Source organism: Ascaphus truei, chromosome 2, assembly GCF_040206685.1.
Source record: "Ascaphus truei isolate aAscTru1 chromosome 2, aAscTru1.hap1, whole genome shotgun sequence".
Classification (NCBI taxonomy): Eukaryota; Metazoa; Chordata; class Amphibia; order Anura; family Ascaphidae; genus Ascaphus; species Ascaphus truei.
In genome coordinates, this window is record NC_134484.1 from 207,586,504 (window position 1) to 207,614,002 (window position 27,499).

Below are 27,499 nucleotides of genomic sequence, written 5' to 3' on the forward strand. Positions count from 1 at the left end.
GGGTAGGCTGTACTAATGTATATTAGTGTGTATAGTAAAATGTTCTGCTTTACCCAATATGCATTCTTTATGTGTCCTGTAATGGGGTCATTCTACACAATAGAATCCCGCAAAGGTGGAGGCGCTACCGAGTATTATTCCAGGATACACCCCAGGCTCCTAGCAGTGGAGGGGAAATACAAGAAAATTACGTCATTGGTTTCCTACTAGGAACAATACGTCACATAAATACTGAATACCAATCATATTTACACTAATATTAAGATAGTTCACTTCTCTCACAATTGTTTTGTATTAAGACTTTTGAATAAAATTTGTTATTGTAGCTCACTTTTTACTGTTTAAATTTCACTCGTTATGTTTATTGATATAACACTTCTTAACACAGTGACACGCTAACATTGGGTTTCTATTTAAAATTGTTCACTACTTTCACAATTGTATAAATTATTTATTTAATTGACACGTTTCTAATTATATATTTAGAATATTTTATTTCTAATTATGATTAGTTGTACACCTAACACTTCACATGGCCATAACCGAGATTTAAAAACTCAGAGTTTCAAACTGACTTTTTTCCTTTTTTTAGAGCGCATATGCATCACTTATTAGCTCTAAGTATTCATCAGAAGGAGTATGCTTAGAGAGAGTATGGGATTGGTTAAGATTTGCCTATATATTGTTATGAGCCGGACCTTCCCCTTTTACGGAGCCTGAGGAAGCACAAGAAAGGGCGAAACGCATTGCTCAAACCCCCTAAGCTTTTTGAACTAGTTCGGCCACCATCAGGAGCAGGACAACGGAGGCTCAGCACAATACCCGGATGCGGGCAGAGTTAGCTGCGCACCACGCGCCCTGCACAAATATCCTAAAATATCCTAAGGACTGGCTGTTATTTTCTGTTATTTTCTTTATCTGGCTCTTAAGTCTTTTAACCTAAGTGCTTTTTAAACTGCTTTTTAATCTGTTTTATTTTCAATAAAGACACGGTGGTTAACTCCATTTTCGAGTTTCACTATTTGTCACATCATTGCACGGAAAGCAACCCCAACAGAAGCACTGTAGGCAGACGCTCACAGAGGTATGCAAGGGAGTCTGGTTATAGTGAAATTAAATAAGGCTTTTATTGCGCCTGTTTCCTTAACATCAGGAAACCATCCAAACAAGGGGTAAACAAAGCTTCTATTCACTTGGGAGTATTTCTAGTGAAATACTATGCAATCCACCACTCCCTTTAGATAAGCATGTCTCCAAGCCCAAAACATATAGCATGAAATGAACAGATATAAAAAAAGTCTTATAAATGAAAGTCTTATCTGTTCCTTATGGTTTGGAGGGAAAATCTCCTCTATTCCTGGTTGCTACCTTTTCTTTCAGGATTTGTCAGCATTCAGGTTTAGAAGTTTCCTCTGTGTCTTGCAAGCAGCCTCTTCTGGTACAGTAGACTCAAGACGTCTGTCCTCATGTCAGTCTCACAAGTTGTGAGAGTAAGGGACAATCTCTTCTCTGTCTCCAAGTTAAGCTCAGGTGTGAGCTAAGGAGTCTCACTTCCTGTCTCAAAAGACAGGCATTTCTAAGCAAACTAATCAGGCAGGTGGTGTTTTTTAATTCACTACCAGCAGTTAACCACCACACAGCTGGATTAGAGGCACATTACCTGAAGAGGGATAACTCCCCTGTTACATACCTCCCCTGTTTGTGGGAAGCTTGGTCTTGCCACGGCCAAAGCCCATCCTTCCACTCTCATTCTAGATATCTCTGTGACTTGAATGAGAGTGGATGGAGGAAGAGAACCCTCAGTCCCGCTGTGATTGGAGCCCTTTCTCCAGTTTATTCGCGTCTCCTCCCGAAGGTGCTTGAGATCAGCACTCTCAGTCGCTCGAGGAGGACTTTTTCTAAGTATAGTCTTTTTGCTATGTGCGCGGTCATGAGATTTCCCTCGCGTCGGGTGCTCGTCTTATTTTAGGCAGACTGTATGGCAGTATTTGCAGAGCGTTTAAAAATAGCCCTTTGAGTTTTCTGCTCTTGAAGATGTCTCTCTGCCCTTTTTCCACTCAATGGGGTTGCTAGTTCAGCCTCTTTGGGATTAAGTTGTAATTCCACCCCCACTTCCAGAGAATGTCCCATCTTTTCAGCTTCATCAGCTAAGGATTCTTCTGGTTTTGATTCAGCATGTGTACCTTCTTTTATTGCCTGTTGGGTGGCTGAAGGTTTTGCTAGTGCTTGTTTAGGTGGTTCACATTTTGCAACATTGTCTTTCAGACGAGCGGTATTCCCCGCTCTCACTGTACCCTTGTCTTCATGGGTTTTTGTGTCTGTGGGATACTGACGCTTAGTCAGGGTCAATACTTGTCCTTGTAGAACTTTCATCTCATCCGCGAGAGATCCCTGTTTTTTGAGTGCGTCTTGCAAGTCTCTTCTCAGGGAATTTATCTGCATGCTTTGCTTTCTCTGAGCTTGCTTCCACATTTGTATTGCATTGTGAAGCACTATGAACTTCTTTGCTTGGGCCACAGTTACTTGTTTCAGTTTCTGGACCTTCTTGTGCTCCCTTTTGTGCTGCGTCACCTGGGTTCTAAGCTTGGCCTTTAGCGTTGCTTTGGTGACGCTCAGGGTAGCCTTCATGCTGCTTTGCAGGGACATACTGGGTAATCAGACGTTCCTGCAGCACTTGAATTTCTTTAACAGCCTGCAGATTGTCTTTCTGCAGCGTTCGCTGCTTCTACTCGGCCTTCTCTAGGTGAGTACACAGACCTTGCAGTTGGTTCTGCAGTCGGTGCTCTGCTTCAAACTTCTCACCTTCCAAAAGTCTATTTATTTCTTTAAGCTCGTGCAGCTTTTCATTTTTTTCCTTGATGTCGTTTGTCAAATTAAAATTTTCTTCTTTGAGTTTTAAGTTTTTTCTTTGTAATCTTAAATTTTCTCCTTTTTCAGTCTCTACTATTCAGGGCCTCCTTGCAGTCCTCCTTCCATTTACGCACATCTGCTTTGAGAATGACAGTCTCCTGGCGTGAGACTTCCTTCTCTAGGTTGAGGGTCTGAAGCTCCTTCTGGGAGACTTGGAGATCTGTATTAAGATTGACAATCGTTTCTTTAGAAATGTCCAGCTCCTCAGTGAGACTGTGTAGTTCCTTTCTGTAAACTGCCAGGTCTGTGCGGCAGCTGTTGGTCTCATGATGTGAGGCATCCAATGCTCTGCGGAGTGTCTGAACCTCTTTCTGAGATACGTCCACCTTTGTCGGACAGTGTTGACAGGATGGACAGGACTTTGAATTTGTTACCCCTTTCATCCCTCAACCTGTGCTCCCCCTTTTTTCTTGTATTTCCGCACCATTAAGGATCCTGGGTAGATCCTACTGGGGTTTGAGTCATAGGAAGAGACTACGAAGCAGATGGGAACCTTATATACTTTGTCGTAATGTTTTAAAATAATTTTTTATTTTCCCATATATCTCAATTTGCGGTAGCTAGAGAAGGGGTGGTTGTTCGGGCTTTAGCCGTGAGTGGCCCCAGCCACACACTAACAGGGGAGGAATGTGACAGGGTGAATAAACATCACCAGCCATATACCTGTGTTTAGGTATATATATATGTTTAGGTTTGCAGTGCAGCAGTGACGAGGTTAAGTTTCAGTTGAGGGGGCTGCTTAATTAGTGTTATCCCAGCTGCCTCATCAAGGGGCTTTAAAAACACCAGGCTAGACAAACATGGGGGCTAGCTGGTCAGGAGACAGGAGTGAAATGCTGAAGTAAGATTACTGCTGCAAGGTCTGTTTTCAAAGTACATGTTTGATGAACTGTCTGTGTCCTGCTTGCTGAAAAGAAGCTGTCATTTTTTTCTATGCTAAAGAGAAGCTGTTTTGTGTTTGTATGCTGATAAGAAGCTGTTTTGTTTTTGGTGCTGTATTTTTTAATGCTCAATAAATAAGCCTTATCAAGAAAACCCGCGTGTTGTTGCATGTACCCTGCAACACTTCCCTTCTATCCATTGCCCGTTTAATGCAAGATAAGATTGTGTTTACCTTTGCTGCTACTGCATGACTTTGGGCACTCTTGCTAAGCCTGCTGTCTACAAGCAATCCTAAATCCTTCTCCATCAAGGATTCCCCCAATTTATCCCCATTTAATTTGTAAGTCGCCTTTTTATTTTTGCATCCCAAATTCATAACCTTACATTTATCTGTATTAAACCTCTTCGGCCATTTACCTGCCCATGTTTCCAGTCTCTCCAAGACCTTCTGAAGAGAAATTACATCCTGCTCTGATTCTACTACCTTACACAATTTAGTAGCATCAGCAAAGATGGAGACTTTGCTCTCAATGCCAACCTCAAGGTCATTAATAATACAAGTTAAAAAGCAGGGGTCCCAGTACCGATCTCTGAGGTACTCCACTCACGACATCAGCCCAATCTGAAAAAGTTTCAATTTATGACAACCCTCTGTTGTCTGTCCTTTACCCAGTTTTCAATCCAGGTGCATATATTATTACTGAGTCCAATTTTCTTTATTTTGTACACCAACCTCTTGTGTGAAACTGTATCAAAAGCCTTTGCAAAATCTAAGTAGACCACATCAACTGCATTACCCTGATCTAAATTCCTACTTACCTCCTCAAAGAAACAAATAAGGTTAGTTTGGCATGATCTATCCTTCATAAATCCATGCTGACTATTTCTAATAATTTTGTTTTCCATTATGTATTCCTGAATATTTTCCCGTATTAAACCTTAAAGTAGTTTCTCCACTATTGAAGTCAGGCTTACAGGTTTGTAATTCCCTGCTTGTAATCTAGCTCCCTTTTAAAATATAGGCCCCACATCTGCTTTATGCCAATCTTGTGGTACTGAGCCTGTGGAAATGGAGTCCTTGAATATTAAATATAATGGTTTGGCTATTACTGAGCTTAACTCTTTGAGAACTCTTGGATGCATGCCATCAGGGCCAGGTGCCTTATTTACTTAAATTTTTTCAAGCCGCTTATGAACTTCTTCCTCAGTTCATTAATATGGAGGTTGTGGCTTCCTCCAGGGGCACTACTATTGACTTGATTCCTCCCTGGTAAACACAGAGGCAAATAATTTGTTTAATACCTCAGCTTTTTCCTTATCTCAAATAATCTGCCGATCCATCTCACACTGAATGGGTCCTATATTTTCTTTTCCCATTTTTTGTTATTAAGGTACTAAGAGAACTTTTTAGGGTTGACCTTACTTTCTATTGCAATCCTTTTTTCATTATCCCTTTTTTGCTCATTTGATTGCCCTTTTGCAATTTTTGTTACATTCCTTATAATTCTGATATGATGTATCCGTCCCTTATGACTTAAAGAATCTAAACGCCTTCCTCTTCTTGTCCATTTCCTCCCCTACCTGTTTATTTAGCCACATTGGTTTTGACTTATTTCTTTTATACTTATTACCCAAGGGTATACACTGATAAGTGTGCTTTTCTAACAATCTTTTAAAGACTGCTCAATTATCTTCTACATTTTTCCCTCCAAAAACCTCATCCCAGTGTATTACTTGTACAGTAGATTAGACCTCAGTTTATTAAAATCTGCCTTTCTAAAGTTTAAGGTCTTTGTTGAACCCAAATAATTTGTTTTTTGATCATTTATTTCAAATGAGACCATGTTATGATCACTGTTACCCAAATGTTCCAGGACCTTAATATTTGTTATTACTTCTACATTGTTTGATATTACCAAATCCAATACAGCCCCTCACCTGGTTGGTTCCTCAATAATTTGGGTCATATAATTGTCTATAAGCACCCCCAAAAACCTATTTCCTTTTGTTGTAATGTTAATCTCATTTGCCCAGTCTATGGGCTCTATGCAGTAAGTGCCGATAAAGTCCTCTCGCCAAGTGTTCCTTATCGGCATGATGCTGCCGATTTTCCCTCGCAGTATGCAATAAGTGCAGAATCCCTTTCGAATCAAGCCGAAAACATTTGGTCCCACTCTGCCGATGATTTGCCGATCACACACAGGTGTATCGGCGTGCATGGCGAGGTGGTGTTAGGTTCGCCAATGAAACTTCTTGCTGAATCTACCGAAGCAAGCATGTTTTGGATTGAGCGACCCATTTAAAGGCAGCGTGTATTTTTAATCATTCTCTGTGTTGTTGGGAGAGAGAGAGACACACAGAGCTGGCCGATTTACATATTTCATATTGACTGAGAGAGTAGTTGTGTAATGTGAGAGGTTTGTCCTGTGTTGTTTTGTTAACATCTTTGTCTTGTTTTCACTTTCTAAGTGTTCAGTGCGATTATCTTTAAATTTCTTTTCTGTTCTTTGTGAGTGCTGTAGGTATGGCCGAAAGGCGTGGGAAGAGTGATGCTGGTGTGAGTGGTACTGGTAGTCGAGTGAGTACGTGTCTGAGTGAACGTAGGATTCAGGGGAGTGCTGTTGCTGCGAGTGTGACTGGTGTTGCTGTGAGTGCGAGTGCTGGTGGTGGCTCTGTTGCTGGTGCTGCTGTGGTGTCTGTTGCTGGTGCTGGTGGGGTGTCTGCTGCTGGTGTGTCTGGTGGTGGGGTGGTTGGTGGTGGCCGCTTTTGGAGTCTCTTCCATTGGAAGAAGGAGAGTCCAGTCAGCAGCAGCCAAGCTCTGGGGCTGCACGTGTTCGGAGGAAACGTCTGGAGCGGCCACGTAATCCTCGTTTCAATGAAGAGGAAAACAGAGTTCTTGTCACAGGGATTTTGGAGCACTATGACTATCTCTATGGACATTTACTAGGTAAGTCTATCTTTGCATTGATTGTTCAAAGACATGTTATCCTAGGTCATGTGAGATGTCTTAATATCAAACCATTATTCACTAATATCTATCAATTAAAGTTAATTGTTACACACATATTCCTTCATGCTTTATAACGACCATAACAATCAGTCTAAAAAGTTTGCCAAAGTTCATACAATATTCATGCAAGCTTCCTTAGATTTGTATGTTTACACGTAAATGCTCATGTGCTACAGTACACATATTCAAACTAAACCAGCATGTTTGGTATCTCTTGGAACAGGTAGCAGTTTAGGAAACTGCTCGTTTTTCTAATAATAATTAACGTCATATATTTTGTATGTATTTCAAGGGCGGACAAGTTCAGCATCCAAAAAAGAAATGTGGGAGCAAATAACATTGGCTTTGTCTGGGTGTGGGAATCATGTCAGGGACCGGGCGAATTGTCGGAAGAGATTCGATGATATCAGGGCAAACTTAAAGAAAAAAATACAAGCACAATGGATGCATGCTTCTACCACTGGAGGTGGGCTGCCAGCACAAGCTCTAATGTTAACTCCATTGGAGGAGCAGATGCGGGAAAAATTTCTTCCTGTCGTCGTGGAGGGTTTGGAAGGGGACAGAGATATCGGAATATATTCTGCCCAATTTCCAGCAGGTGACAAATGTTATTGTATTAAGCGTGTCATATGTTACAGTTCTTATCTATATTTCCGCAGAAACGTATAGTTTTTCACAATATAAGCCTACCTACATATATATCTGTATATATGTCTCTCTCTCTCTCTCTCTCTCTCTCTCTCTCTCTCTCTCTCTCTCTCTCTCTCTCTCTCTATATATATATATATATATATATATATATATATATATATATATATATATATATGTGTGTGTGTTTGGAAACATGTATTGGCTCAGCTATCGTGGATGACATCATTATGAGTAGACATATACAACTTCACCAGCATGAAGGGATTGTGTGTAATGATCTTCCAAATGACACACACTGCAACCTTCTACCTTACAAAGCATTCAACATCTTTGCCCTATAGTTCAAAGCTGAATGTATGTGTGAATCTTTGTACAAACAATGGGTTAACATGCATAACAAAAAAGCACACCCGCACACATTCTTTGTCACAGTAATGTATAACTTCGTTATACTGTGTCTGTGCACACAAATGCATAATTCACTATTTCATGTATGTGTCGATACATATATACATATAATATATATATATGTATATATTAGTGATAATCTAGGTTACACCTATAAACAGGCCATTACTGCCTAATCAAGTCTTGCATGGAATATTGTGCATTCAAAGGTGAACATAAGTAATTTGCTCAAACACATATCGTTATGTTTTATTAAAGCTCTGGTTTCGCTTCATGTAGTATAATGTGAGCATAAATAGGAACATGTACCATATGGTATTTAATTGTGTTCATATGTAGCTCACTTCATATTTTTATTTAGATCATGTACCGGTGTGTGAAACCAGCTGCAATTAATATGTAATCACAGCATAGAGGAGAACACAGGGGGTGGGGTTGGGCACTGAGCCAGATCACAGGGTCATGTAGGGTCAAGTCTTGTGGGACGGCTTACAGGTGGTAGAACCAAATATAAGGTCAGGGTGGTTTCATGTCTTGGGGGAGGGACTACAGCTGTTACAAGCTGACAAGGTGAACAGAAGTTCATCACATTCATTTGAAATGGTAATTATCTGAAGACTTTCAGCCACCAGGCCACTATACTGCTGCGGCACAGTTTATTCGAGCATTTGCCCGTTCTGTGCCGCAGCAGTAGCCTGGTGCGCGCCCGAGAGTGACGTGCGCGCGCCGAAGCAGCGGAAGAGCGCCCTCCGATCGGGGCGCTCTCCCTACCGCTGCCGGGTCCGCCGGGTCCCCCGGAACCCCCTGCCGCTGTCCCGCGATCGCGGGACACCAGGGCTCCCTCGGGGAGCCCCTGGACGCGCGTGCAGGGGGCGCACGCTCCCGAAAATGCGTGACCGCGCGTCTATGACGCGCGGCACGCCGAGGGGCGGCCACTAGCAAGCCGGGAAATCTCCCGGCTTGCGGATCTGGCCGCAGTGTGATAAACTGTGTCGCCAGTGTATATGAAAACGTACGTTAGTCATTCGTTCAGTCATATCTTATTTTAACCTTATAAATACGCCACCTTATCACACCAGTACCATCTGTGAGCGACACACTGCATGTGTTGATGAGTGTCAGCCACATTGAGCGCAACACCTGCTTCTCTTAAATGTTCAGACAGATCACTAAAAACATTCATTCACATTTCTACAAATAGGTACTGAATTATAATCAGAGTCAACTTTGCTGTCATGGTAGTGATGTACATTATAATTGTTAGATTACTACACAACATATGCAGTGTATGTACAACAGAACACTTAATTTTACAATGCATTCATGCATGAACATTGTATGTTGTATGGTGTTTAAATGAAATGTGCCGATTAGGTTCACATGAACATTTGTTAAGATGGATAATATTCAGATTGGCCGAACCATATCATTGTCATTTCGTTATGTGATGCTGATATTTAGCCATAAATACTCCCACTACAGATACTTCATGTTAATTATGTACACATGACAATTAAATTCTGATGTTATTCTTCTATATAGTTGCTCCTGCAGCTCCTGGGTCACCTGACACTGAACTGGGTCACCTGACACCTGACACCTGGCTCATCAAGGTCATCATCAAGAATGGAAGGTGAGTGTATGAGGTGCAGCCCATGTAATGTGTACATTTGAAGAATTTCATTTGCCATGCAAAATAAATGCCTTTCACATGTAATGAACTTCACATCAGTTACTGTCACAGAAGATGTAGTGTTTCCTGACAACATGTATTGTGTGTGTTTTAAACTATCAGCTAGGAGTTGTTAGGTTACAAAAATCTTTAATTCATTCTTCTTTCACACTGAGTCGAAACATCATTGTTACTTCAAGCATCATCTTTTAATTGGACACAAATTATAAATTATGGAAACATGTTATGTGTTACACTATGAGAACAACTATCATTATTGTGAAAACAAAGGGAAAGTTCCATGGCAGTTCAGAATGTCTTTCTTTCTTTGTAGAACCAGATGTTGCCGCTCAAGGACAAATTCACTCAAGTGACCATGAAGATGTTGACACTCCTGGATTAACCCAGCATTCAAGTCCTCCTGCTCGTGACACCTACTCAGCTATTGCAGCTTCTGAAGAACGAATCTTGGGTGAAGAAAATCGTCGCCATTCAGAAATGATGTCAGTGCTTGAAAGGATGCTGTCACTGCATGAAAGGATGCATTAAAGGTCAATATCAGAACTGTCACAAATTCAAAAAGTCATCATCCAAGTTCCTAAAGAAATCCAAAATGTAAACAGGACATTACAAGCACTAGTTCTCAATGTAAGCCAATCAAATCAGTTGCGGAGTACAGCAAGAGAACAACAATTCCACTTTACCCCATCAGAGGATGGATCTTTACATGCTGCTACTTTTTCTCCTGAGTCATCAGTTCTTCATTCCCCAGTTCTGGATGATACCGGTACAGTAGGTGCAAATTCTGTGCAGGTCCCTGTCAACATCCAACCGCTTACATCTGTTCAAAATATGGAACCGACACCTACAAATGAGACACGCAAAAGAAAGTTAGGGCAACAATTACTAATAACCAGCTTTTGGAAAAAGATTAAAACACCAAAACAAGAAAGTGCTCCACCATCACTCTTGCAATGTTTATCAACTGTTTCACAATGCCACAGCCCACACCCAGTGCCCCTGAAGTGCCACAGCCCACCCCAGTGCCCCTGAAATGCAACAGCCCACACCCAGTGCCCCTGAAGTGCCACAGCCCACACTTAGTGCCACTGAAATGCCACAGCCCACACCCAGTGCCCCTGAAATGCAACTGCCCACACCCAGTACCCCTGAAGTGCAACAGCCACACTTAGTACCCCTGAAGTGCAACAGCCCACACCCAGTGCCACAGAACTGCCACAGGCCAGTACAAGTCGTACAGTTAAGGCCAGAGTACTTGGCAGAGGGAAAAAGCAAACACAACAGCCAACAAGCAGGCCTGTGACTCGCTCTCAAAAGGATAAACAAAAATAAATCACATTCACTAAATTTGTTGGTGTCTTGGTGTTGTTTAATGCAGACTATTTCAGGCATAGTGTATGTATAATCATGCTTGATAACATTCAAGTATGTCCTTGTACACATGAATGTTTAGAAATGCTCACTGACTGAATGAAGGCATATTTGATAACATATGAGTATGTATTAATCATCAGTTGATTAATGGTACAACATTATTACACACTTGGCATGTTAATGGAAGATGTAATTCACTTAGCTCTTGTTCAAGATGAGATGTATGTGGGTTATTTTGGTAATGTAGATAGTCATTTCATGCTAATATTATTGTCATACAACTTTAAGTAAGTACCCATAGAACAGCATACATTTTTATGTTATGTTTTCTGGTGTCTTAACTCTGAACGACATTACTTACCTTAATCTTCTTTCATAGTTCATAATGTTGGCGTGTGATCATGTATGGTTTTTGGTTACAATAACAGATCTGTCAGTGTGTATGAATATATCTGTAGTCTCTCTGTATCTCTATCTATATATGTATACACACACACACACACACACACACACACACACACACACACACACACACACACACACACACACACACACACACACACACACACACACACACACACACACACACACAGTGTGTGTGTGTGTGTGTGTGTGTGTGTGTGTGTGTGTGTGTGTGTGTGTGTGTGTGTGTGTGTGTGTGTGTGTGTGTGTGTGTGTGTGTGTGACACTGTGTGTGAGTGTGTGTGACACTGTGTGTGAGTGTGTGTGCCCCCCCCACCTGTCCACTGTCCCCCCCCTCCCGTCCACTGCCCCCCCCCTCCCGTCCACTGTCCCCCCCTCCCGTCCACTGCCCCCCCCTCCCATCCACTGTCCCCCCCTCCTCCCATCCACTGTCCCCCCCTCCTTCCATCCACTGTCCCCCCCTCCTCCAGTCCACTGTACCCCCTCCTCCTGTCCACTGTCCCTCCCCCCTCCCCTCCTCCTGTCCACTATCCCTCCCCCCCACCCCTCCTCCTGTCCACTTTCCCTCCCTCCTCCTGTCCACTGTCCCTCCCCCCTCCCCTCCTCCTAGCCAGTGTCCCTCCCCTCCTCCCCTCCTCCTGGCCACTGTCCCTCCCCCCTCCCCTCCTCCTGGCCACTCTCCTTCCCCCCTCTCCCCTACTCCTGGCCACTTTTCCTCCCCCTTCCCATCCTCCTGGCCACTGTCCCTCCCCCTCCCCTCCTCCTGTACACTGTCCCTCCCCCCCTCCCCTCCTCCTGTCCACTATCCCTCACCCCTCCCCTCCTCCTGTCCACTGTCCCTCCCCCCTCCCCTCCTCCTGTCCACTGTCCCGCCCCCCTCCCCTCCTCCTGTCCACTATCCACCCCCCTCCATTCCCCCCCCTTTCCCCCCTCTCCCCCCCTTTTCCTAGCAGGAAATTTAACTCCCGGGCAACGCCGGGTCTCTCAGCTAGTATATATATATATCTATATATCTATATATCAACGGTAAATATTACTGTATGTTCATTTGCATGTCTTATATATACACACACACATACCTGTACCCCCCTCCAGTCCACTGTCCCCCCCTCCCATCAACTGTCTCCCCCCTACTGTCCAATGTCCCCCCCCTCCCGTCCACTGTCCCCCCCTCATGTCCACTGTCCCCCACCCTCCCGTCCACTGCCCCCCCCTCCTGTCCACTGTTCCCCCCTCCTCCCATCCACTGTCCCCTCTCCTCCAGTCCACTGTACCCCCCTCCTCCTGTCCACTGTCCATCCCCCCTCCCCCCACCCATCCTCCTGTCCACTGTCCCTCCCTCCTCCTGTCCACTGTCCCTCCCCCCTCCCCTCCTCCTGGCCACTGTCCCTCCCCCTCCCCTCCTCCTGGCCACTGTCCTTCCCCCCTCCCCTCCTCCTGGCCACTGTCCCTCCCCCCTCCCGTCCTCCTTTCCACTGTCCCTCCCCCCTCCCCTCCTCCTGTCCACTATTCCTCCCCCCTCCCCCCCACCCCTCCTCCTGTCCACTGTCTCTCCCTCCTCCTGTCCACTGTCCCTCCCCCCTCCCCTCATCCTGACCACTGTCCCTCCCCCTCCCCTCCTCCTGGCCACTGTCCCTCCCCCCTCCCCTCCTCTTGGCCACTGTCCTTCCCCCCCTCCCCTCCTCCTGGCCACTGTCCCTCCCCCCTCCCATCCTCCTGGCCACTGTCCTTCCCCCCTCCTCTCCTCCTGTCCACTGTCCCTCCCCCCTCCCCTCCTCCTGTCCACTATCCCTCCCCCCTCCCCTCCTCCTGTCAACTGTCCCTCCCCCTCCCCTCCTCCTGTCCACTGTCCCTCCCCCCTCCCCTCCTCCTGTCCAATATCCCTCCCCCCTCCCTTCCCCCCCTTTTCCCCCCCTCTCCCCCCCCCTTTTCCTAGCAGGAAATTTAACTCCCGGGCAACGCCGGGTCTCTCAGCTAGTATATATATATATATATATATATATATATATATATATCTATATATCTACTTATCAACGGTAAATATTACTGTATGTTCATTTGCATGTCTTATATATATACACACACACATACATATATATATATATATATATATATATATATATATATATATATATATATATATAAATTTATATATATATATATATATATATATATATATATATATACATACATACATACTATATATATACACACACAATATATAGTTAATTATATATAGATATATATCAACATATATATTTATCTAATTATATATATATTTCTATAGATATCTATATTTATGTATATATCAAGAAACACAAACAGAGACAGTCAAAGAGTGAGAGACAAAGAGAGAGAGAGAGAAACAGAAAAAGAGACACACAGATAGATGTGTGTGTATGGTTACATCAAGCTAAGTGTAAGCAGAAATCTGTTCATCATAGCACTGTAGATGATTTCACACACATTGTTATTCTAATTAAAAGAGTCTACTTGTTTTGCACATGTTGATTGCCTAAGCCAAAAGTAAAGTTTCGATTCCTGTGAAAAGAGTATCTTACACAAAGAATTTCAGCCAATTATTGTAACAAATTTCTTGTGGGAGAAAACCTAGGCGTATAACTGCTAGGTTGTATTATAACCTTGGAAGAAACCGCGAAGATAACATGTAACGATTCACACATTCAGCAGACATCCGTATGCGTTCAACTTAGACACTGTACACTTGAAGAGAGAAGAAATGGCAGAAGCTTCCACATTGCACAGCCATCCACGTAAATCATACAAATTTATGATTTATGAAGCAATTGAATCAACGCCAGAGAAAAGGGCAACCGTGGGCACAATCTATGACTTGATCCAAAAGAAATATCCATACTACCAAGAACCTGATAAACAACGACATTTTTAAACTTCTGTACGATTCACTTTATCCGCAAATGAATGTTTTGAGCGTGTCCATGATTGGCTAGATCAACGATATGGATGCTGGCATGTTGTGCCATCATTTAAACTTACCATGGAACATGGAACATGGAACATGGAACATATCTTCTGTTAAATAGCATATTTTTGCCTAATACCAGTTACACTGAAGCCGCACCGACTGTCGCGTCTGCTGATATACCTGCACCCTCCATTCATCAAGACCAGTTGCAAGATGGACTTAACTACTATGATATGTATCCAAACTTTTATGGGCAATACCAATGTGCAGTATTCGACAAACCTATACATCTGCACGCCCCGGGCGAGTGGATTTAACATCGTGGCGAGCTCCTATTGGCCCAAGCAGCACACGTGTGGTACTAGGTGGCGAGTAGATTTTTTTGTTCGGCGAGTAGATTTTTTGGTGAATTGTCGACCACTGCCAATGTGGATGTGAAAACAACCAACAACTGTACGTACCTCCGGACGTCTTGTTTGAAGAAGCCACTGCAGATCCATATGACGCCCTCATGGAGATATGTGTGATTCAGGATTGAACGGTTGCCTCAACCATGGATGATACTGTTGTGCCTTCCTGGAGTGAGCAGTTGCAGCCAAATCAGTTTTGACTTCTACAAGAATGGTAAATACAAATTTCGTTATGCCTTTACTCTAATTATATATGTGTACATTAATAATATACACCATTTGTTAGCCAAATGAGTGTATACAGCTTAACATTGCAGACAGCCTTACATGTAGCGTGCACAAAGACATTATTTCCTATAACAATATACTACATGCGGGCACAGTAGAATGATTGAAGAACACAGGCTGCTTTAGTCCGGCGATTAAACTAACACATTTTCATCCCTCTGTAGGCAGCCTGTAGGATGATAGTTGCGGCGTGTTTACGCCGATAATTTTCTCTTTCCCTTCTTCCTTGGATAAGAGCTTTGCAGTGCTTCTGAATTATTCGAATGCTTTTCTCCTTTTTCAATACGTTAAGTTCCTCCGCGAAATAATTCTGTTTTGTGCATACATCTCGCAATTCTGTTCTCAGGGCATCCATTTCTTCATGGTGCTGGCTCTGAGTGTGCATCAATGTATTCTGTAGTGCTTCCTGCACTTCTAATTTTTCCTGAGTCAACTGTTTCTTCACTTTTTCTACTTGGTCAGTCAAATCTGAATTTTTCATTTTCAGACTCTCATTTTCTTGCTTTACAGTCTCTAAATCACACAGGGCAATCTCATGGGTTTGCTTCAAAATTCCCAGCTCTGCGTTCAGATCGTGGCCCTCCAGGCATGACTTTTGCACCTCTGTGCTGAGCGCATGAACCTCTTGTAGAGCCTTCCCATATTTCTGTTTTAGGATAGCAATGAATTTGTCAGACTTAATCTGTTTTCCATCCATGGTGGCAATTACAGTGTTGACCTTTTCCAGACTAGTCGTCACCTCTTCCAGCTCACTCCATAAGAGAGACTCTGTTTTCTTCAAAGCCTCGTGCTCTTGTAAAGCTGGGAGTATACACCTCTGTAACTCGGCGTTCGCTTCTCGCTCCTTATTGTTAGCTTCTTGCTCCTTCTTCCAACATTCTCGCTCCTTCATCAATCCCTGCCACAAGACTTCATAATCAAAAAGGGGCAGTTTGGAGTGCAGAAACCATAGCCTCTTTATCCTGGATCAAGGATTCAGCTTCCCTTTGCTCATCCTAACCTTTGCCACTGTTCCTGTGACAATTCTGCCGGTCACTCCGGTCTGCAGCACATCTCGGCGCTTTTCTGACGCATATCCTGACAGCGCAGGTTCAAGTGGCTCGGTCACTCCCCCTGTGACTTGAGGAACAGTTTTCTTTTTCTTCTTCTTTCTCTTTGCTTTATTAGCTCCAGAGATATCAGTGGTACTGGGCACACACTCACTGGTAGCTTCCACATCATGCTTGCACTCACAGGGCGTTGCTTGCTTTTGCAGCTGTTTGTCTTTGAAAATTTGAGGGCACACATCTTCCATGAGACCTACTTTATGACAGGCCCAGCATACTAAATTCATCTGTGGGTATGGCTCTCTTCCACTGGCCACATACGAGTCGTCGTCATCATCGTATGGCCTGAAGAGACACTGTTTTCCATGATTATGTATATTACAAAACAAACATTTCACGTCGGCCATTTTAGAAACCCGGCAGGGACAATTTGCTAGCTGTAATTTCACTCACTTCAGCAATTTACATACAGCACTTGCTAGCTGCAAATTCACTCACTTCAGCAAAAGGCATTAGCTTTACAAACAGCCCTTGCTAGATGCAATTTTTTTTTTCTTCAGCAAAACATTTTGGTTTTCTGTTTGGGTTCAGGGTGCAATTGCATCCACACTTCGCACATTCTCTGTGTATGCTAGAAGCACAACTGATATATACAGTGAGACAGACTTCACTCATAGCATCTGTACATTAGTTTCAGCTGGGCGGCCATTTTAAACCCCCGCATTTATTTGCAAACCCACAGACTTTTTAGTGTCGACCCGCATTCTCCACCATATGTGACAAACGCCCCTCTTTTGTAGCGCTGACGTCTCTCTGGGTTCTTCCCGACACAATCTTCTAGGGTTAATTATACAACAAACAGGAACATGCAAAGTATTACGTTGCTTAACTCAGGCTTCTGCCTGCTTTATTTTCATGTAAGAATTATAGGGGAGCCCCTGCTGCGGCCACAATGAAATTGGGCTGTGAACGGTGCAATGGGTATAATTGCAGTAATGCGGATAGAGAGAGAGGACCCAATATTGCACTCAAGTTCACCCTCTGGTGATTTATGAATGAATTAAAACATAAACTTTATTAAGAACAATAATTAAAATAGTGGGTGTTAAAACGACGTGCTGCAGGTAGGTGGATCAATAATACTGATAGCCATATAGGCTCAGGAACAAAAGTAATGGTGTGTGTTTGGGATATCCAAATCACACACACCTGGTGAAACAAACACAGAAATCCTAATGTGGACCTGTGTATAAGGAATACTATAGGGTGTGTGCAGGTAGATACTTAAACTTCTAGTCACCTATGGCAGAGTCTGCATATACCAAGGTGAAAATAGGTAATGTGACTAGTAGTGACTAATATATATAAAAAAAACAAATAACCTATATATATCAGTAAAGTATATAATCAGCTGATACTCCTTTAATGAATGCTAGTGTCAGAATGACCTCAGGTAACCTATTCTGCAATAGTGTAACGTCCTCTTATCACACATATAGCATTAGTCAGAGGTAAGTAGATCTGATACTAAATTGCAAGAATGGTAAGTAAGCCTAATCCAGAGGGTACTGACACCTAGGGACATACAGTAAACATGATGTACTTCGGAGGAGTTTATATTGCTGCGTTGTGCACAGGGAAAGTGTAACCTTGGGGCTGCTGTTTAATACAGTTTATACACGGATGCAGCCCCCAGGAACTGTGCTGAATACTTAATATTTCGCCTTGAGAAAGCCTCTCGCGAAATGCGCGCCTCGGCTCCTTCTCCCATGTGCACGCGCAGACTAGGGATTGCCCCCGCATCCATGTTTCAGACCGCGAGCTCATGCGGTCGTCTGCTCGTGCTACAGTACACAGGCTAGAAGTGCCCCGACGGACACTACAAGCCTCTCTAATAGGAATTTCTATGGGGATAGTGGTCTGAATGAGTAGTAGTATTCCCACAAAAACTTTTTCCAACTGGGATAATTCTCGTCACTATACCATCAGACATTTTTGTAACTGAAAAACTTCTGGAGTAGTGTATTTGGCCACGTGTGGTTGTGGCAAAAAATACGTGGGTAAAACCCGACGTGAGTTCAGGCGACGTGTTCTTGAACACATCGGTTCAATTAGAAACCACTTGGACACCCCGCTTGCACGACATATTAACGAGGCTCACAATGGCGTTACCGGGAATTTACGCTTCTGTGGTATTGACCACGTCACCATCGGCCCCAGAAAGGGGGACTGGATCCATATTCTCCTCCAAAAGGAGAGTCGCTGGATTTATGACTTACATACTTTAAGTCCCAACGGTCTCAATGAGGGTTTTCTCTTCACCCCATTCTTATAAGATCACTCACTGCCTGCTACAACAAGTATTACACTACAATAATCATGTGTTCAATTGGCAAGAAAGGGGTGGACATTAACTCACTGTTCACTCACTGCCTACCATTCAGCATTTTAATTTCCCTGTGTGGGCATCTGCTCACCTTTTTTAACTCGTTGTGGTATCTTACATGTGTTTTTTCAACCCTATGTACATTCCCCTTCTCTCTCTGTGACTTTAACATATTTTTATTCCTCCCAGCATAGCTCTATAAATACAGGCCACTGGGGGGAGTGAAGATCTATCCCTCTCTTGGAAGAAGCTATCGCGAAACGTGCGTCAGGGGACGTGATGACGTCACACGTTACGCTTTCAAGCATGGATGCTGCAGCCTCTAGCCGACCTCACCGTGCCCACGCCAGAGTTCCCTACAGCTGCGCACTCCACGAGGCACCTTTCCGGGCTGACCGTTAGGATCGTGTACCCAGGGCCAGCACAGATAAGTTCACAGGGCAATCTTTCCCTCTTTTCTGTCCTCCAACCCCCCCTCTCCTCCCCGTGTGCTGTAGGGGTATGTTATTGAGGGTCAGAGCTAGTGGGTTACACGATCCTACTAATATTGTTCTCTCCTCACAGGGTCAACATATATTGGTGTGTAGGGTACCCCTTTCCCGCATTTTCTATCCCTATGTGTAGTTACTAACTAGCAGGGACAGGTTTTGTGGGGCTCACACCACCATTGTTCTAACGATCTATGCATGTCAGCTGTACTAATATCTATGTGTGTTACTAATGATCATCATTGCCACTGTTTCACTTTCTACCCCATCATGACGTGTGGTATACAGTTAGCTAGCAATTACACACATTGAACTGCCTCTAGTGGATGTATATATTTTATATAGTGCTCCAGTGACGTCATCCATTTCAGTTAGCCTTCACTGCCTTACACCATAGGCATTGACTGAATGCTACCTGTTATTTATAGTGCTTTTGTTTAGTTTTCCTACTATTTTGGATCAACTATTTGGCAATTTGCCCTAATAGCAACATTTGTATTCAGTTCATTCCATTCACCATTTAATCTGGTACCATTTTTAACCAACATCAATAAAGCATACTCAAACACTATTTATAGGTTTGGTTCAGATTATTCCTGTGTTGTTGCTGTTTTACTAGGGTGACTTACCCCTCAGATTTTGAGTGCATCAATAGGGCCTTATCTGTATGCTCTGTGTCTATACATCATACAGTGTTCTCTGTGTTCTGATTGGTCTCCTTGCCCTATTGCACCAGTCTGATTCAGTGATCCTAGCGGTCACACTAGGTTGAGCGGGTGCAATCCCCCTATTGCTCTCTAGTCTTTTAGAAACAGCAATACATATTTGTTTGTTTTATCTGTTCGTGGTGGGAACTCGGTCCCAAGTGTCCAGGCGAATCCTCTGGTACTGTGATACTTGGAGGGGCCGTCCACCCGAAACTGGATGCAGGGGAGCAGCGACATCCCCAGCCCCCAGGCTCTAAGGAGAGAGACTGAAATGCAAACCTCTCTGCTCTAAATACCTGTGCATGTGATTAGAAGAGCAAGTGATGGAGAACTAGACCCATTGTAATCTGTGGTCTGGATTTTCCATCCAGCAGCCTGAGTTAATGTGAAGCTGTGGAATGGATCATTTTTAACTATTCTTGCACTTTCTGACCTAAAATGGGGCAGAAAGCTGCCTAACATCTTTGGACTATGTCACAATGCATAACCAAAAAGAGCATTTACAGAAAATATAGATTTAGTACACATTATTTCCTGACGTACACACAACACCTTTTTTTTTTTTTCCAACTTAAGTTTTTATTGGAAGATACATGTGCAAACATTGTGTCACAGCCCATAATGTCATTTCCAATTATTTGGCAAATACAGTTATAAACAGCACGAACGCACTTCTACATACAAAGACACAGATACGAATACGACAAGACTAACGAAACGAGGGGATTGGGGTGGGGGGGGGAGAGGGAGGGGGGGGAGAGAGAGTGATTCCGTCTACTTTGACCATCCTTGACCACCTCAAAATGGCGACCTGTACCTTGCTGACTATAGACGAACCTTCTCTTCTGTCCCATTTCTTTGCCTAAACTCTTGGGGGCTGTCCGCTGACCGTACGTCTCTATGTCCCGTCACCTATCTGACCTTCAAAGGAGAATGCACCTGTATATATTAGTGCAATATCGTGGTGGCATCCACCCCCGGGATATCTACCTGGGCCAACCACGATGCCCAGACTTTTAGGTAATTTGCGCCGGAGTCATTAACCAAACTTGTTAATTGTTCCATCCTGCAGACACGCCAAATCCTATTTCTGATCTTTGGGACAATTGGTATATCTTGCTGCTTCCATAATGCTGCGATCTCGCATCTCGTGGCTGTAGCAAAATGCGCGATCAGTTTATGCGCTGCATTCGACATACCCTGGATCCGTCTGCCCAGTATGAACAGCCACGGGTCCAGGGGGATCTCCAAACCGAGAATCCGCTGAATTCAGTCTCTAATCTGTTCCCAAATAGGGGCCACTCTTGGGCAAGACCACAGCATGTGTCGCAGATCCGCTGCCTCCGCAATCTGTTTAGGACAGAGAGGGGAGTAGCCTCTCACAAATTTAGCTAAACATGTTGGGGTGTAATACCACCGCATCAGGACTTTATATGCGTTCTCCTTTAATGTGGTGCAGATTGAGCTTTTCGCAGCCACCTATATAATTCTGTCCCATTCGTCGTCCTCTATAGTCTCCCCTAGGTCTGCTTCCCAGTGTCTCATGTAACTCAGTCTATTGTCGGTGGTCTTCTTCTTTCAGATCACTTCCCTGTACATTCTAGCTGTGAGTCCCCTTGTGTCCGTATCTCTGGAACACAGCTGCTCGAAATTTGTACGTGCTGGCCTAATTGGTGTTTTATTGTAGAAATCTCTGATCTGGAGGTACCTAAAGAATTCGCTATTTGGGATGTTTTTAGAGGATTTAATTTGGTCAAAGGATTGTATATGCGTGATGCCCTCCAGATCCTTAAGACGGGTTAACCCCTTTTGGGTCCAAATCAAGAAATTTTTGCTAATCAGGCCTGGAGCAAAGTCTGGATTGCCCACAATTGGTGTCATTAATGACGTTCTGGTAGTCAGCTGACAACGAAATTTCATGGCCTCCCAAACTTTTAACGAATTTACCATGGACTGCAACGGTATTTCCATCTTGCGTACCCCTCTTTTGGGCAGCCAGATTAAATTTCGGATATCAATTGGTGCACAGCATTTCCTCTCCAACTCTACCCATCTCCGTAAGCTTGGGTCAGTGTGCCATTGAAGAATTTGCCCTAATTGGGCCGCTTTATAATAAGCTTGCAAGCAAGGCACCGCTAGCCCTCCTCTTATGGTGGGACGTTTTAATATTCCCTTGGAAATTCTTGGGCTTTTCTTGTTCCAAATAAATTTCATTATGTGAGACTGTAGGGAGCGGATGTCTGCCTGTACCAACGGGACCGGGAGACTCTGGAAAAGATATAACATCCTTGGGAGGAGGTTCATTTTCACGCTATGTATCCTCCCAATCCAGGAAATACTCCCTTTCATCCAGGTCCTGAGATCCTCCCCCAAAGTCTTTATTACCCTGGGAAAGTTAGCCTTATCTAATGTTTTGTAATCCCTTGTGAGATAAACCCCTAAATATTTGATAGCGGAGGGTTGCCATTTGAAATTAAAATTGAGGTCAATCAGCTTTTCAGTTTCTTTTGGGAGGTTGATGTTGAGGGCTTCCGATTTAGACTGATTGATCTTAAACCCTGAGATTTGGTTGAATTTACTTAGGATATTGAATAGATTTGGGAGAGATGTGAGAGGTTTGGCTAGCGTAAGAATAACATCGTCCGCGTATAAGGCGGCCTTGTGCATTTGGTCTCCTATTGGGATCCCAGATATATCCGGATTATTTCTGATGTGCGCTGCTAAGGGTTCTATGCATAAGGCGAAAAGCAAGGGCGACAGCGGGCACCCCTGCCTCATGCCGCTTTTGATTTCAAATTGTTCTGAGGGGAAACCTTGGTATCTTACCCTTGCTGAGGGTTTCCTATACAGCGCTAGTATAGCCTGCAGGAGGCGTCCCTCAAAGCCAAATGTTCTCAATGTTTCTGTTAGGTAGGGCCAGTCTATCCTATCGAAGGCTTTCTCCGCGTCCAGACTTAACACCATGGATTATATGTTCTTCTGTTGGGCCAGATCAATGAGGTCAATAATTCTCCTGGTGTTATCTGCCGCCTGCCTGCCTCCGATAAACCCTACTTGATCCGTGTGGATTAACCCAGGAAGAACTCTATCCACCCTGTTGGCACATTATTTCCTCACGTACATACAACACCTTTTAGTGGTAAGAAGTACTGCTGCGACACACTTTATTCGAGCAAATGCCCAGTTTGTACCTGGCAGATACCTGGAATCCACCGCTGCTCACCTCTTGCATGCTGCGTTGCGTTTGCCTTCCCAGCCACGGTTCATGCCTGGCTGACAGGCGGCTGATATGTTAAATGATAAGGATCAGGATTTACTAGGCTGCAATGCTTCGCGTGTCCACCAGATGGCATAAACTCCTGACTTGTAAAGCGCCGAATCAGTAATGTGTGGGCTTGCAGTTGTTTTGTTTAAAAAAGATACTGTACCACAGTGTGCCATTGTACAGTAACTTGGCCTTGGCCTTGAGACTGAAGGAAGAGTTGCAAAAATGTATCAATTTAGGCTTTACATATTAAATAAAGACAAAGACCTGTTTCAGTTACACTATTCTCCAGAGACCCACCATGAGTGTTCAAGTGCAGCCCGTGTTCCAAAAACCTGACAGAAGTTATGCTTATTTGATATGGGCCGCTATTAATGCAACAGAGGATAAGATGGCAACAGTTGTTCAAATTTATCAGTATTTTATCGAAAACTATGACTTTTACAAATTTTCGCCAACTTCTCATTTGTGGAAGCGTGCAATAAGGAAAAGGTTATGTAGTGACCCCTGTTTTCACCGTATTGAGCCCCAATTTGTTGGAGGGTATTGGTGTGTGTCACAGGGTTTTTCCCGTATCTATGATCATGGAGGCGGCAAAAGGCGAAGGGTCGTGTTAAAACCAACTAAGAAGCGACAGTCCCTGCCAAGCAATGCACCAGCACCAGCACCGGCTTCCAATGACGGTCCCACTGTCAGTGACAACCCTGAGACAGAGTCGGATTTCGCGGCCAGTTTTGATGAAGCTTGCATGTACCTAAGCGATTTCCCGCCTCACCTGCTGACTACAGGTGGGCTAGTCCCGCTGCAAACTATCGACGTGGATGATGAAGAAAGCTGTACTGGCAGTGGACCGGCGCCAGCGCAAGCTGAATGGGAAATAGTATGGTGAGTACTGTATTGTTGCCGTATTATTTTGGTGGGGCTGGCTGGGTACTTCTTTAGGGGGCTGACCATTACTGTACATTAAAACTTTTCATTTTGTTTTTCCTCAGAAAAGAAAACGGCTAATGAGGGGATTTCGATGGATAATATTGTGCTGTATGCTGATGTTTTCCGGCCGAACAGTATACTGTGTAATAAACCCGAATAAATAAAGCTATGCATTTATTCTACAGTACATGTTCAGTAAATTACTGCACATACTGGGGGCGAGATGTGTTTGCAGCAGAGAGAGATCCGCTGCTCTCTCTGCGCAAACATCGGCACATTAAAAATTATTTTAAATACATTTTTATTGATAGTGTAGATGTGCAGGGGGTCTCGGGAGCTTAACCGCACTGGTTTCAGGTCGGTGGACCCCCTGCTCCCCGAGATACAGGCCCCTTTAGGGGGTGCTATCGACATGTAGGTTTATTGTGTATGCATAACCAAAAAGAGCATGTACAGAAATTATAGATTAGTACACATTATTTCCTCACGTACACACAACACCTTTTAGTGGTAAGAAGTATAATACAACCTGTTGATGAATGACATACCGGTGCCACATGCAATTGTCCACACAGAAGAGAAGAGAAAGGTGGGAGAACCATATTCATCTGTTTCCTAAGTGAATGGTATTTGGACACATGTATTTATCATAACAAAGAATGAATACATCTATGTAGTACTATGAACATATATGTATTTGCTTACATGAAAAAAATGTGTTTATGACATTCTGACGTGTCTCAACACCACTGGCTGTTTGCTCAGTGTCAGCTGGTAAATTGACGGGATGCTCCTCCTCCAAGCCCTGACGTATGTCTGTTTGTACATTATTGCGGAGTGCCACATTGTGCAAAATGCAACATGCAATTATAATATCAGACACTTTAGCAGGCTTATATTGAAGTGCCCCACCAGTTCTATCGAAATACCTAAATCTTGTCTTGAGAAGCCCAAATGTCCTCCCTATGACGGATCGCATAGATATATGGGCAACATTGTACCTCTCCTCTGCTTCACATTGAGGGTTTGCCACAGGGGTCAACAGCCACGGCCTAATTCCGTATCCTGAGTCACCTATAATCCATTGTGCACAAATATGAAACAATTAGTGTTAACATTATTACATACAACATTTCCTAGAAAACAAAGAGTTGTTTGTTAACACATCATAATATGTACTCACCCACCAGCCAACCAGGTCCAAAATAGCCTTCTTCGAAAGCATGGAAGACTGATGAGTTTCTCAGGATAGAGGAATCGTGACTGGAACCAGGGAATTTGTCTACCACATGCATAATCTTCATTGTGGCATCGCATACTACTTGTACATTCAGGGTATGGTAGTGCTTACGGTTGCGGTAAGCATGCTCACTCTGACTAGGTGGGATCAAAGCAAGATGGGTGCAATCGATTGCACCCATCACACATGGTATCCCGGCTATGGTATAAAAGCCACTCCTGACTTCCAGCCACTCTGTGTGTTCTGTAGGAAAATGAATATAATTCCTAGCGCGTCTATTCAGTGCACATAGAAACTGGGTAAAGGCCCGCGAGAATGTAGATTGCGAGACCCCGCCCACTATGCCCACAGTTGTCTGGAATGACGTGGAAGCAAGATAATGTAATGAGCACAGTATTTTAACAAGCCCAGGGACTGCACGACTTCTGGCTGTCACAAAAACTAAATCTCCCCATATCTCTTCATAAAGAGCTAAGATTGCTGCTGAACTCAAACGATAGCGACTTACAATCTCCTCCTCACTCATCCCATCTAACAGGGTTCTCTCCCTGCACAAACGAGGACGAGGCACAACTTCTCTCCTCTCTTCTCCTCTCATCTCCTTGCCCTCTCCCTCTCACTCTCCTGTCCGTGTGCCTGTCCCTGTCACTGTCCCTGCCACTGTCCCTGCCTCTGTCCCTGTCCCTTCCTTGGCCTTTGACATCCTCTCCATCAGCAAGCCTCTCGTCCAATAGAATCTTCCTCCGTCTCATAAACATTCGCATCATTTTCAGGTCTGTAGCTGTGAATGCGCAGGTAATTGCCCTCCTTTAAATACCTATGTGATGATGTCAGGTGACTTTCTGAAGTGCAAGGTGTTACATTAACATATCCAAGTTGTTCACTCCCAACGTGTATCCAGTAGCAATTAAAAGGATTATTTATGTGTGTTCACAGGCAATCATGATATTTGAGAATGATGTAACGTTAAGCTTTGTACAACCATTTATTGGCAAGTATTTCTGGAATGTGTAATGCATGTACCACTTGAGAATGTAACACTCAGTCATCTAATTAGGATACAACCATGACATTGACGTTGAGAAACTACATGGCAACATGTGTATTATGCATATGCATAATTTATTGCCATCAGGATAGTTGCTATTGATTCAGTTTCAATCGTGTAAAAATGAGTAACTATTATAGATGTGTGTTTATCTTAGCATGAAGTGATTCTAATGCATCGTGTACAATGTAAACATGCAATGTTATTGAATGTCCAATTGCGAACGACATCAAAAGAGGGAGGTCACAAAGTACATGTAAACATGAAAACAAACAGCTACATTTACGTTTGATCATGCGTTACACATTAGAAGCATTGTATAATGTATAGCAACATTACTATACGCTGGATCTGTTAGATGTGTGAAATGTGTTACATCATATAATAAATTGAAGCACACTTAAGTAACATGTTTCATATTATGTGACCTGTTCCTTTAAGAGTTGAGTTGAGTATAGGATTTTCCCTTTACACATCATAACATTAAGACTAATGTGACATGCAAATCATCATAACATATAAAAGTACAATGTTCTGCCAATAATAAACGTAAGCGCTGACACGATGAAGTGAATGACCTCGACACTGTAATGCCAAGCACATTTTTATTATGAGCAATAGAACGTTAACAGTCCTATAATGTTATAAGTCCCCGCTCCATTGACTCAATTGATGTAGAGATGAGGTTCTTTTTCTAAGTGCCGTCCCGGTAACCTTGCCGATCCTTCTCCCCAACAACTTGCCAACTTTAGTTGGCGGGATCAATTGCCGATGAAATCTCTATTTCTGAGTGCCGATCAGCACCGATAAGCTGATTGGGGCTACTTGAATACAGCCGATTTCAAAAAGTGCTGAAAAGTGCCGATAAGTGGGTTATCGGCAGCCGCATGCCGATAAATTTTTATCGGCAAGAAAAACTGCCGATTTTGAGCACTTATCAGCGTTTACTGAATCTCAAATCCAATTTTGGTGGGAAAATGCAGATAAAAGCCTTATCGGCGCTTACTGCATGAGGCCCTATGTCTGGATAATTAAAAAAAAAAAAAATATTATTTTAATTTTTTTATTTTTTATTATATATATATATATTTTAATTTTTATTTTTTATTTATTTTTAATTAACTTAATTGGGTTAATTATTTGTATTCAGATAGTAGATATGATTTTATACATGGTCCATTAGTATTCTCCATACAGGAGCAATACAATTTACATTGGAAATATGTTATGTGTAGTATTTATTTTTCTTCTCTTTTTTCCTAACTGGGTTAATTGTAGATCTGATTTTCAACTAGTATTCTCCATGCAGGAGTAATGCAATTCACACTGGAATTATGTTTTGTTGTTATTAGATGTATATGTGTAGTATATATGTCATTTTATGTAACTGTTT